At 38.3% G+C, this 14,669-nt stretch overlaps 1 pseudogene; it reads left to right on the top strand.

Moving 5' to 3' along the window:
• Positions 1-159: 159 nt before the first annotated feature.
• LOC112670849 (bublin coiled-coil protein-like) lies at positions 160-415 on the top strand (annotated as a pseudogene).
• Positions 416-14,669: the final 14,254 nt, after the last annotated feature.

Below are 14,669 nucleotides of genomic sequence, written 5' to 3'. Positions count from 1 at the left end.
TGACCTAGCCAAAGAAAATAAAAACATAAGCTCAAAAAGATATCTGCACCTCCTTGGTCATTGCAGCATTGTTTACAATACATGGATGCGTCACCTCCATCTTATGGGCACCGGGATCCCACATTCCATCGTTGGGAGGCTCCTGTGGTGCAGGAGGCCATGACGTCAGGCTCCAGTGGGGACTCAGGCATGCCAGGGGGAGAGAGCCCGTGAAGGTGAGAACGTCAGCTTCAGGGAAGCAGAATACGCTGCCATCAACTCCATGTTGGGCCAAATCAACTCCTGTCTAGACCATCTGGAGGAGAAGAATGGCCACATCCACACCCGCCTCCGGGAGCTACTTGAGTACAACCAGTAGACACATGTTGAGTTCTAGCAGTGGCTCGGGGAGGCCCCTAGTGATGCCAGTCCCTAGACTCTGAGAGCTCTCAACCAGCCCCACCCCTGCCTTCTGGGCTGGGCTCTGGCCTGGGTACTCACCCCTTGGCTTAGATACCTTCTCCAGGGCTGGCCTCCAGGCCCCCTGGTGGGTCTGCCTGCCTGGGCCACCCTTCTGGTACTACCCTTGGGCATGCCTGGGCCAGCTTCAACTACCTGACATCCCTTCCCGGGGTCAAGTGTGGGCCTATGACCCACCTACTTTGCCTGCCTGACCAATCCTGGGACACCCCCCAACTCTGCCCAGGCCTGGAGCGTCCATCCACATTAAATGGGTCTCCAACAATAACCAACAACAACTAAGATCTGGAAATGACTTAAGTGTTCATCAGTGGATGAATGGATAAGGAGAGCGTGGTATACATGTACAATGGACTCTTATTAAGTCCTAACAAAGAAAGAAATACTGCTATCCGTGACAAGGAGGAAGAAACTTGAGGGCATTAGGCTAAGTGAAGTAAGTCAGACGGGGAAAGACAACTACTATGTGATCTCCCGTATATGTGGAATCTAAAAACAACAAAAAAATAAACAACAAACTCATGTAAACAGAACAGATTTTGGGTTGCCAGAGGCAGGAGTTAGGGGCCGGGGGGAAATGGGTGAAGGTAGTTAAAAGGAACAAACTGCCAGTAAGATAAATAAGTTCTGGGGATGTAAGCACAGCATGGTGACCAGTTAACAATACTTACTGTATACTTCAAAGTTGCTGAGAGTAGATATTACAAGTTCTTACCACACACACGAAAATTGTAATGTCATGAGGTGATGGATGTGTTCGTTAATCTGATTCTCATAATCATTTTGCAATACGCGGGTGCTGAGTCATCGTGCTGCATACCTTAAAGTTTCACAATGTTATAGGTCAATTACATCTCAATAAAGCCGGGGGGAGGGGGGGGTCAATCAATACAATTCAGCATATTTACCTCATACAGGGTCATCTCACGATGCAGAAAGGGCATTGACAAAATGCAACACTCATTCATGACAAATACTCTCAGCAAACTAGGAGTAGAGGGGAACTACCTCAGCCTGATAAAGGACATCTAGGAAAAAACCTATAAGCAACATCATAGTATTAATGGGGAAAGACGTATGCATTCCCCTAAAATCAAGAAAAGGCAAGGACACATACTCTCACCACTTTTTATTAAAAACAGGCCTACCTATGCAAGAAAATAAAGGTCTGCATACGGGGATAAAGTTAAACTGTCATTATTTTCAGATCACATACACAGAGAATCCCCAGGAATCTACAAATGAGTTACTAGAACTAAGTGAATTTAGTAAGGTCCAGGATAGGAGATCGGTGTACAAAAATCCATTGTATTTTTATATTCTACCAATAAGCAATTAGAAAACAATTCATTTGCCATAGTATCAAGTACATGAAATATTTAGGAATATACATAACACATGTAATACCTGAATAATACGGATATTGTTGACAGATTAAGCAAGACCTAAGTAGAGATACAGCCTGTTAGTGGCGGTAAGATTTAATATTGATGAGAGTCAATTTTTGCTAAATCTACAGATTTAAAGCAACCCTAACAAAAATTCCAGTAGGAATTTTATTTTTTTTATTTTTTATTTTTTTTAGGAATTTTATTTTTAAAGAAACTGACATACTCTTAACCACATAGCTTCCCTTTCAATCCAGAAAGTTCTGGTGTATCTACTTGGCTCAGAACTGGAAATGGTCCATAGATACTAAAGTAACTCTCGCTTACAGCTGAATTCTTTCTACGATGAACACCCAGTGATTTGGAACATTTTTTTGTCTTTAGGAGGAGAAAACAAACTGATCAAATTCACTTGATATCTGGGCCTCTGTGTCTTCAAGGGGCCTAAACAATCAATGTTCTGTTTTCTTCCAGACAATCCTTCAAAGGATATTTGGGTCCAAATATACTAATATTGTCACTAAAACATTTTTTTAAAGCAAAAGCAGCACAAGTTGGCTCGGTCAAACCAGTTTGTGGTTCACACATTTCTGACAATTTACCTTGGAATTTTTAAGACTGTCCTTGTTAGTAATGAAATAGGAACTAGTGAACTATGCGGCACCTGTGGGGTAATTTGAGAGGCGAAGCAGGATGTTCCTGCCCCTTTCTTCCTTGTTTCTGAACAGTCTTATTAAATGTGATATATTGTGCTACAGTAAATAGAGCACAGAAACTGAAATAAAACTCCCTGTTCTGCCCTTGAGTGACCTGTGTCACTTTTCTGGGCCTAGGGTGTTTGTGTTTTTAAAACTTAAAATGGAAGTACCTCCTAACTTCAGAAATCTTTCCTTCTATAATCATCAAGTACCTCAAAATTGTCTCAGAATAGCTTTTATGTTCCTTTTGGCTGAACACTGAGGGATGGAATCAGAATCCCTGCAGTTAGTTAGAAGGAAGTCATCAGATTCGATAAAGGCAATGGGGTCCTTCACATCAAGTGATGCCTGGGTGCGTGGAGTGAGGTAGGGAGCAGTGAAAAACACCACGCTGGAGCAGAAAGTGAATACGGTGCAACAAAGCTGAGGAAAAGAGACCAAAAGCTACAAAACTGGGTAAGACAACTAAGTAACACAAGCTGAAGAGAGGTTTCATCCTAGCTGAGTCCAGAACTTTGAGAAGAAAAAAAAAAAAAGTGTTGTTCCAAATATTTAACATCAAAGAAACAGAAGCTACTGTTAGCTACTTGAGGGCAAGGGCCATTCATACTTTACTAATTTCTTTTTACCTCTACTACCTAATACTACTACGTAGTCGTTGCTAAAATCAAGGACAGAGACCAGTCTTGACAGAGACCAGTCCTTGAGCAGATAAAACTAGTTTAGTCATGTAGGTAAATCTTAATTTAGCTTATTTTGCAAGTCTAACTTGACCTGGATCACCTCTGCTTATGCCTCTGGAAATGCTAAGTAAAACTTGAACTGTTCCCAAGGATGATATGAGGTAACAACTGAACACTTTCATATTGTGAGCAATCACTGTGAAGAATAAACAGTCACTGCTTTCTCCCTATATAAGCTGATTTATAACAAAATACCACAAAGCCTCATCCCATGTTCTGGTTTGAGCACTTGTGGCTTGCAAATTGTCTTTTTGGTGTGTGCATAATAAATTTCTACTAATTCTTACTTCAGTGATTCATTGGTTTTTACTTTGGTTATTTTGGACCTTTGACAGCACTATAACAGGTATAAAGATGTTTGGCGAGAATTTGATAAAAATATGATGAGGAGGTCCTTGTTTAACCAGAAACCTCAGTTCAAGTTTCTCTCACCTAGAGCGGTAAAAGGTTCCCATGTTCACGACCACCACCACTACAATAGGTATCTAGATTTTTTTTTTTCATTTAGGATTTTAGAATTCCTGGAGTCAATGAATGGAATGAATTAATAATATCAGTACAAAAAAAAAAAAAAAACAAAGAAACAGAATGGCGCTATGGAAGTGTAGACAATCAGCTTGTACATTCACTGTCCATTCAGGTTCCTGAACACCCAAATGGCAGGATTGTCTTGCAATGGCCTTTCCCTCTGGTTACTGGCTGGCACCCACATATTTTCTCTCTTGAACCATGTTTCCCAATGATCTTCTAGTTTTTTGGATTTTGGAGTTCCTCAAGCCCTTTCTTGTCTTTCTTTCCTACTTTTATCATTTCCTGCCCACCAAAGTCTTTTTCCCTTGTAGAAGAGAAGTTTCTAGTTTATGTCACAGGAGCTTCTTGGCCAATTAGTTAAGACTTCAAAAATTTAAAGTATCTATCAAACCAGAGGAAAAAAAGGAGAAAAAAATTGGTTGTCTACTAAATTAGATAATGTTTATCAATTCAAAATATTTTCATGCTAGATCCTGTACTATTTCTTGAATTATCCCACTCAATATATTGATTAAACATATCATACAGCATTAAGAGTTTGGGCTCTGTAACCAGACTTGGGTTTGAGTAATGGCCACTCCATTTACTAGCTGACAACGACCTTGGGGAAATTCCTTAAGTCTCTGACTCCAGGTCTCTTATCTGTGATATCTGTGATAATATTAGAATCTACTTCATTGGGTTGTTACAAAGATCAAATAGATTAATGAAACATAAGTACCACTGAGAACCTATTATATGGTCAACACATGAGAAAGTGTAATCTCTAAAATCTAGAGAAATGTAGACGAGCCAACAAAATCTGGTAGTCAAACAGATAACATTTTAGTTAAATGAATAAAATTTTAAGTTCTTAAACTTTAAAGCTCAATAGAGAGAATAAGGGATTCATGAGAACCTGAGAGAGTTTCCATGGAGGACCTTGATTAATCCTTTGAACAATTAATTGAGTCTTTAGGAAAGGTACTGAAAAATTAAAAGGCTATACTAGATGATTTTTTAAAATTTTATTTATTTATTCATGAGAGACCCAGAGAGAGAGGCAGAGACACAGGCAGAGGGAGAAGCAGGCTCCATGCAGGGAGCCTGACATGGGACTCAATCCCGGGACTCCAGGATCACTCCCTGGGCTGAAGGCAGGAACTAAACTGCTGAGCCACCCAGGGATCCCTATACTAGACGATTTTGAAGTTTTTTCCCATTTGGATCTACTTGGTTCTGTGGCTCAAGGTTGTGATTTAAGTTTTTGGTGTACTTGAGGATGGATATTGGAGGACAGAAAAAAAAAAACAACTCCTGTGGTGACTTCATAATTTTTAATCTTCTTTTCTATTTACATATCCAGTACATTTTAATAGACATTTTTATAAGGACCTTTAAACTAATTTAGGGCCTATTATAAATCAGTCATGCATAACTCTTAGGTTCTTTTTGGTAAATAATGAGAGCCATCAATGATTAGAATGGGTGAGGGATAACTGTTTTCCCTCAATCTCACTACTGGGCTATTATAAAAGATGACTCATAGGTCAAATTTTATCTCACATTCAAATTTGTTTTAAAAAGCATTCATTAGAAAGCAGACACCAAGTAGTTCATATCACTGTTTTAGGAATTTGATGAAGTCTCAGCTTCCTATCCTATTAGATGATATAACATCTTGCATGAAAAGTTCACTTAAGCCTGACTTAAGGTAGATCATTTACTTTATCATCAGAAATTAGTCAACCCAAAATCTTTCTAACCAAGACTGGATTAGAGGCCACTTAGGAGATCAAGCACCATCCTTGAGGTGCTTGGGTTCTTAAGATGTTTACACTTTATTCTCCATCAAAAATGTCTCCAAAGGGTGTTTGGGAGGCTCAGCCAGTTAAGCATCCAACTCTTGATTTTGGCTTAGGTCATGATCTTACAGTACTGAGATCAAGCCCCACATCAGGCTCCACACTCAGTGGGGAGCGTGCTTGAGGATTCTCTCTTCCTCTCCCTCTGTGCACCTCCCCCCACTTATGTGCTCGCACATGCTCTCTCTCTCAAATGAATCTTTTTAAAAATTGTCTCCAAAATAGTTTAGCCAGATGATAAAAAGATATTTCTAACATTCATTAAGCCAACTAACAAGTCACTAATTTCACCCAAGAAAATTCATTTCTGACATTACTAATCAAGGCTCTATTGATGATCAATAATAAAATTAGACAAATGCTTATAGCAGATGCCTCTATTGCCTAATCTACCTCTTTAGAATTCAAGCTGAGTACCTCTAAGGCATGGATTTTAGAGTATGTTAACTGCCTGGACTACAGAGTACTAAGTGATTAAAAAAAAAAAAAAAAAAAGAATCTTAAAAGCAGCCAGAGCAAAAGACATATCGCAAAGATAAGGACTTCACATAATTTACCAGAGAGGATACATGCCAGAGAAAAATCAAAGTAGATTTCTAAAGTGGTAAAAGAAAAAACATGGCCAACCTAAGATTTCTGTATCTGGTGAAAAATATATTCTAAAAATAGAAAAAAGAAAAAGAAAAAACAGAATCATTTAATACAGACAGAAAAATCTTAGGCAAAATTCAACATTAACTCATGCTAAAAACTTTGAGTTGATTGGGAAGACACTTAAGAAAGGACATCTACAAAAACAAAACAAAAAACCCACAAAACCACAAAGGAAGTCTTCAAAGATGGCGATACAAGAGACTACTGAATTTCCCTCCTCCCATGACACATGGTATGAAGAGCTCTACAAGGATCAGGTTCCCTTGAAAGAAAACCAGAAACTAACTGAGCAACTTCTACACATCCAGTGACTAAGGAAAACACAAACAAACAAGTCCACACTGAAACAGACAGCAAAGGCTGAGACACTCTTGTCATAAACCCTACTCCAACACAGTGCCAGACAATCAGAGGAGAACTCCTAAATCCCAGCTTCTCCCTGAGAAGCAAAGGGTTTGGACCCAACATCTAGCACCTCAACTTTTAAGATTATCCCTGAGGAATGGGCTATGAAAACACCTCTGTCTGAAGCCCAACAGGGCTTGTGTCCATGAGACCCACAACAAAGGAGCAGTGTATAGCCAACAAAGGAGCAGTTATTAACGGGCCTGAGCATGGACACTCACTGCAGCTATCATCCCAGGTTTCAGCTCGGAGGACGCAAGCAACACATGTCCAGCTCTCAGATTTTCCCTAAAAGGAGTCTATTTGCATACTTAAAAAGCTGTTGTCTGAGGGTCAAGCTTCTAATTTAGCACACATGTAAGGGGTCACTTCAGTGTGGACACCTCCTTGCCATCTCCTTCCCGCCTGCCCCAAATGACCAGTATCTCCCTGGAAAGAGCTCGTACATGTGTCTGCACTTCAGCTTCTATGGATGCTGCCCAAAGGATAAATCTGACTCTGACAGCCAATGGAGCCTTCATTCAGGAGTCCCACGGGACTATAGAAATCAAAGAATAAGTTCTTACTGATTCAGGAGCATCCCATCTCCAAGTACCGGCTACACATCCAGGCCCACTACTGGAGAAAGTAGGCAAAAACACTCGCCTCTCAGTTTCTCCCTGGAAGCAGCCTAATTATATACTTTCTGAAACACTGCCTGAGAGTCTGGTTTCCAACTAACCTGCAGGGACTGACTACAATTTTTCCTTTTGGGACTCTGGTCTTGACACACCTTCAACTATGAGGAGCCACTAAAGAACAAAGGGGTCAACCTGAACAATCACAAAGATTTGAGAAACAACCAGGAGCACAGGCCAGGATGGTTGACAAGTTTTATCTCCCATAAGACCACTCTATCAAGACTAAAGAGAAAGGACTGTAAGCATACCACTACAGAAAATTCATCAGATTACAAAGGAAAGCAGCAAAAGAAGAAAATAAAGGATTTACACAAAAGAAATGGCAGGAAGTCCATACCTATCAATAATTACTTTCAATGTAAATGAACTAAATTCTCTAATCAAAAGACAGAGTGACTGGATGGATAAAAAAAAAAGAAAGAAAGAAAGAAAGAAAAAAAAAAAAAAGACCTAACTATATGCTGCCAGTAAGACTCACTTTAGCTTTAAGAACACACACAGAAAGTGAAACAATGGAAAAAGATATTCCGTACAAATGGAAATTAAAAGAAAGTAGTAGCTATATTTATATCAAACAAAATAGACACTAAGGCAAAGACTGTAATAAGAAACAAAGGTCATTATATAACGATAAAGGGGTCAATCCAACAAGAGGATATACCATTTGTAAATAATTATTTCCCCAATATAGGAGCATCTAAACATACAAAGCAAATACTAACAGATCCAGAAGAAAAAACGGCAAAATAAAAATAGTAGACTTTAATACCCCACTATCATCAACAGATAGATAATCCAGATAGAAAATCAACAAGGAAACATTGGACTTCAGTGACCCATTAGACCAGATGAACTTAAACATTTATAGCACATTTTATCCAAACACAGGAGAATACATAATCTTCTCAATCACACATGGAACATTCTCCAAGATAGATCATATATCTCTGATCTACAAAGTCTGAATTAAAGTCTTAAAAAATTAAAGACTTAACAAAAAAACAAGTCTTAATAAATTTGAAAAGACTTAAATCATATCAAGCATCTTTTTTGACCAAAATGGTATGAAACTGAAATCAAAATCAAGAAAATTAGAAAATCCACAAATATTTGGATTAATAGATTAAACATAGTACTGAAAAACAGTGGGTTAAAGAAAATAACAAAAGAGAAACTAAAAAGATCCTGAGACAAATTAAAATGGAAATACAACATACCAAACTGTATGGGATGCAGCAAAAGCAGTGCTAAGAGGGAAGTTCATCACGATAAGTGCCTACACTAAGAAACAAGAAAGATCACAAATAAAGCATCTGCTTTTATAATTCAAGGAACTAGAAAAAGAACAAAGAAAGAAAGAAGGAAAATAGCAAAGATCAGAGAGGAAATTAATGAAGTAGAGACTAAAAAGATAATAGAAAAGATCTAAAAAATGAAGAGCTGTTTTTTTTTAAAGATAAATGAAACAAACTCTTAGCTAGACTCACCAAAATCAAAAGAGGACTCCAACAAATATAATCAGATATTAAAAGAGAGAGAGAGAGAGAGAGAGAGAGGGGGGATCCCTGGGTGGCTCAGCAGTTTAGTGCCTGCCTTTGGCCCAGGGCGTGATCCTGGAGACCCAGGATCGAGTCCCACATTGGGCTCTCTGCATGGAGCCTGCTTCTCCCTCTGCCTGTGTCTCCGCCTCTCTCTCTCTCTCTTTCTCTTTCTTATGAATAAATAAATAAAATCTTTTAAAAAATAAATATACTTTCTCTTAAAAAAAGAGACATAATTGATACCACAAATATACAAAAAAATCATGATACTCTTATGAATAATTATGCACCAATAAATAAGAAAATATAGAAGAAAAGAATAAATTTTTAGAAACATAAGCCTGCTGAGATTGAATCATTCAGGAAGAGACTCTAAACAGATACTAGTAAGGAGATTGAATCAGTGACTACAAACCTCTCAACACAAAGTCCATGACCAGACAGCTTCATTGGCAAATTCTATCACAAGTTAAGGAATACCAATCCTTCCCAAAGCCTTCCAAAAAACAGAAAAGGAAGGCACGCTTCCAAACTTTTTTTTAACAAGGCCAGCATGACTCTGATACCAAAAACAGATGGATACTACAAGAAAAGAAAAATATAGGCCAATATTGCTCATAAACACAGATGCAAAATCCTCAAAAAAACATCAACAAATCAAATCCAACAATATATTAAAAAGATTACATACCATGATCAAGTTGGATTTATTCCAAGGATTCCAGGATGGCTCAAAATGTGATAAATCAATGTCATACACCACACTAACAAAGTAAGGGAAAAAAGGTATAATCTTCCAGTTATAAAATAAATAAAGAGTAGTGACATAATGTAAGACATGTTGAGTAGAGCAGGCCTTGCTGTATGATATATAAGAAAGGTTTCAAGAGGATAAGTCTGGAGAGTTCTCATCATAAAAATGTTTCCCTGTTTTCTTTCTTTTCTGTTAACTGTATCTATATAAGATATTAACTGCACCTATGGTAATCATTTCATAATACATATAAATCAAACCATGTTGTATGCTTTAAACTTGTACAGTGATGTATGTCAATTATTTCTCAATAAAACTAGAAAAAATCATGATGATCTCCATACATGTAGAAAAAGCATTTGATAAAATTTAACATTCATTCATGAAAAAACCTCACAACAATCTGTGTATAGAGGGAAAATACCTCCACATTAATAAAGGCCACAAATAACAAGTCCAAAGCCAGCATCTCAAGGTGAAAAGCTGAAAGATTTCATCTAAGGCCAGAAACAAGAAAAAGATGCCCATTTTCTCCACTTTATTTAACATAGTATCAGAAGTCCTAGCCAGGGCAATTAGGCAAGAAAAAGAAATAAAAAGCATCTAAATTGGAAAGGAAAAAGTAAAACTGTCACTACTTAGATGACATGACGACATGACACTATTTAGTCCCAATAATGGGTTAATATCTAAAATATATGAAGAATTCACACAAAAAAATCAATCTGACTTTAAAAATGAGCAGAGGGCTGTGTGAATGCATCTTTCTCAAAGACAACCTACAGGTACATGAAAAGGATATTCAACATCACTAATCATCAGGGAAACGTAAATAAATGACCAATAGAATGGCTATTATCAAAAAGATGAATAATGAGTATTAGCAAGGATATGGGGGAAAGGAACCCTTGAGGACTGTTGGTGGGAATATAAATTAGCCCAGACACTATGGAAAAACATACGGAGTTCCCTCAAAAAAATTCAAAATAGAATTATATGATCCAGCAATCCCACTTCTGGGTATTTATCCAAAGAAGAGAAATCACCACCTCAAAAAGATATCTGCACCCCTATTTTCACTGCAGCATTATTCACAATAATCAAGACATTGAAACAGCCTGAGTTCACTAATCGATGAATGGATGAAGAAAATGTGGTGGACACATCCAATGGAATATGACACGAAGAATTAGTATTTTTCTCTCCAAAAGGACCCATAGATCCAGGACAATAGTCACCCAAATATCTGTAGGGTTTTGGTTTTTTGTTTTTAGAAGTTGAGAACCCGATTCTAAAATTATCTGGAAATATAAAGAACATGAAATAGCCAAATTCATTTGAAAAGAATAATAAAGTTGTAAGATTTCCAATAACAGAATCCGAGCCTTACTAAAGCTACAGTAATTGAGAATAAATAGTAGTGGTATGAGGTTGGTATAAGTACTACAGCATATAGATCCTGGAAACAGCGAGTCCAGAATTGACCTGCCCGCCACAGGGAAACGGGGAAAGGTTAATCTTTACAACAAATGGCATGGAAACAATTACATACTCAGAAGTAAAAGTACAGAAAAGAAAAATCTCAACCTTTACATGATATATAAAAATCAACTCTAATTAAAGACCTAAATATAAGAGCTAAAAGTATACAGTTTCTAAAAGAAATCATGGAGGGCGGGATTTACTTTAGATTAGGCGCAGGTTTCTTAGGATATAAAAAGCATTAACCGTTGAATTTGACTACTGGAAGCTTCCAACCCGCGTAACTTCCCTGTCCCCTTACTCACATCTGGACAAGCTGTTAAGAAACCTTCTATGCTCTTTTTTCACTGGTGAGAAGTTCCAGTCACCCACGCCACACTCACACAAAGGAACCCTCACCCCAGCCCTACTACCTAGCCATCATGAAATCCCAAATCTCCCCTACTTCCAACCCGCTTTTAGACTTGCTTTCCCCAGAAAAACTTCTGTATGAGTAATCAACTTTTTCATACCTTCTTGGGGGGGCGGGGGGGAGTGTCAGATCATCAGTTTTGAGATCTGAACCAAATTTTGAGTGAAGGTTACAATTTCTTCTGTGGAGTCATGACAGCACCATCTTTCGCTTCTTCTGAGGTGCTAACTATGAACCTACACCTCACTGAATTCTGTAAACACTTATACATGAAATACCTTTGCCTCTACACCTAATACCTACCCCACGTACTTAGAGAGGAACACACTACCAACTAACCTTTCGTACAGTGTCCACAACTGGGCAGTCATGTCAATCATGGCGGTCTCGTAGTAGGTACGTATGTGCGTCTGTATTTCAGTTTAAGGGTTTAAGCCTATACCCTGTTGAGCAAACATCTGCCTTATCCATTAGAGCATTGCATGGCCAAGACAGATTATTATTATGTTCTTTCTCATGCCTTCTAAACCACTTTCAGACTTTGCAAAGATGAGGTCCAGATTCACGGAAGCATATAGTACTTTCGGGTAGGTCTGAGACCAAGTGCTTGCTTTTTTATTTCAAATCAAGCCATGGTCTCCCCTGCGAGTAGGCCGGCAACCTGTATAGTGTAGGGTCTAACCATGGGAGTGTCTTTAAGGAGATACAGACTCCTGCTTCAGAGGACACTGCTTATATTGAGTTTTACGTGAATGGTACCTCCTTTGGATTCTGAAAAATGTCCACCTTCCACAGAACCTGCCATTCTTGCCTAACCTGATAAAGAATCTACTGTAAATTAAAGAGGCACTGTTTTGAAACTCCAGATGAGTGATTCATCCGTACCAAAGTCAGAAGCCAACATATACACTGCCAATATCACTACCAAGCAGATGAAGCATACAAGTTTTTTCATGGAACTTCTAAAAACAGTCATAATTTATTTTTTTCAGTCCTGATTTTTAATTTACATTTTAAGTCTCAACAATCTGTGGGGCACTCACATATTTGCATTTGGATCGAAAACTCATAAAAATAAAAGGCTTTCAACACCCAAAGCAAGAATCTCTAGTTGAGATTCATGTGCCATACTCAAAAAATTTCTCTCTTCCCCTCCAAGGGCTTCCCCAGCTTCTCTTAATCATTCCATGAGCTAGGCCAGCTGGCTCTAGACTGAATACCAGTCATGGTGTCAATCAAATATCTTAAGACTTTTCTTTTGGGTTCACTCTTTTCTCCAGCTCCATTCTATAATCCTTGACTTATGATGATAACCCCTTTCCCTCTCTTTTAAGGAGCATATTAGAAGGGTCAGTTATGCTAGCAACCTGATTCTCTCATATTTTTTCTAATTGATTCCTAGTACTTCCAAGACTTCATTGGTTCTCTAAGTAAAACCCCAAGAGTAGATATAAAAATAAAAAAAATACTGGAAGCAACTTAATATCCATCAAGGCTGCTTCTAAAAAATAAGGGTATGAATATCTCTAGACAGACTGGAGAGTTCAGTAATGAGTTCGAAACCTTGCACACTTCCAGCCAACGCTCATTTTCAAAGACAGCATACAACCTCATGACTCCAGACAGAACTGCATTTGCTGTAAGATATATTGCTATCCCAGGAAAGTCATTGTATTGATTTTAATCAAAGAAAATCAGATTGAGTCGTGCTTTTTTGCTACCGAACTACCAAGCAAATTCATCACTGAGTTAGAACTTCAGCTTTACAGAGAACTGTGAGGACTTTTTATGCAAGTCTGTAATTTTACAGAACTGGGAACCCAGGCCTGCAAAGATTAAATGATTGTTTAAGGTAATAAAACTACTTAGTAGCCAATTAGACTATGACCCAGATTTTATGACTCATGCTGCAGCACCATTTAATCACGATCCTTTGTTTTTACCTGCCCCCAAACCATCACCGTAACCACGTCTTCTGGCAACGCAGCCTGGTTTTCCTTGGGAAGCAACTCCTTTTCTTCTCAGACAAGTGGACCAGGTACAGCTGACACCCTCCCGAGCTTCAAGAGCTGGCCTGTGATTGAGTTCAGGCCAAGCAGAACCAAGCACACTCGATTCTAGGACTATGTTTCAGATTCAAGTGGTCATTCAGTGCCACTACCAAGGTTGTTGAGAGAGAAGATTATAAGCCTGGAGCTGCTGGCAGCTACCTTGCTACCTCAAGGAGCAAGCTTGCCTTAGAATGGAGCCAATCCAAGGAACAGCATAGAGAGAGGACAAGACTAAGACTTAATGATAGGGTTTGAGCACTTAGATTTGGCAGTACCTAAGGAAGCCTGACCTCAAAATAAATTCTCTTTTGGGCTTCAGCTGCGGGGAGCAAAATTTCTGTCTCTTGTGATTGGAAATCCCAACTAATAGATGCCATGCATGATCAAATTTTGTAAAAAGGGAAGAAAGCCTATATAAAACCTGTCAAAGACATACTCTAATTTAATACAGTTATCTTTTCTTCTCCAGGGTGTGCTTTGATATATTTACATAAAGTCTTAGAAAATTGTACTTTGTTCTGCCTTAATTTTGAAGGAAATAATGTGATTAGTTATGGGTGCTAGGCCAATTGGAGCACAGAGAACAGGACCCAGTGTGTGGTTAATCCACACCAAGGAATTGAAACGGGGAAATCCAAGCCAGAGAATATTTTAAGAAAACTTAACAAATCTTCCCACAGAACATTCTAAGTTTCTAAGAAAGCTAAGAAAAAGGTACAATCTAAGGATTGCACAGTCTTTCATAGATTACACAGGTTTCCTTTTTATATGGCATGATATTGTGAAATTTTTTATAGAAAAAATGGACGATCTAGTCTTTATTCTAGCAGAGCCATTCAAAATTCCTTCTAATTATTGACAGTATAGACGAAAATTTTTAGCTCTATCAGTAATGCTATGGTACTATTTCCGGCTGTGGATAGGATGAGCCAAATGGCTACATAGACTAAGTCATCATGGTCTGGATTGGAGAGCAAAGCAGTGACTCATTCAGGTTCTTCTCCTTGGAGCAAAAGATAGGATTCGA

The sequence above is a fragment of the Canis lupus genome, chromosome 14 (genome assembly GCF_003254725.2).
Source record: "Canis lupus dingo isolate Sandy chromosome 14, ASM325472v2, whole genome shotgun sequence".
In the NCBI taxonomy this organism is placed as follows: Eukaryota; Metazoa; Chordata; class Mammalia; order Carnivora; family Canidae; genus Canis; species Canis lupus.
This window is presented reverse-complemented; position numbering and strand designations above follow the sequence as displayed.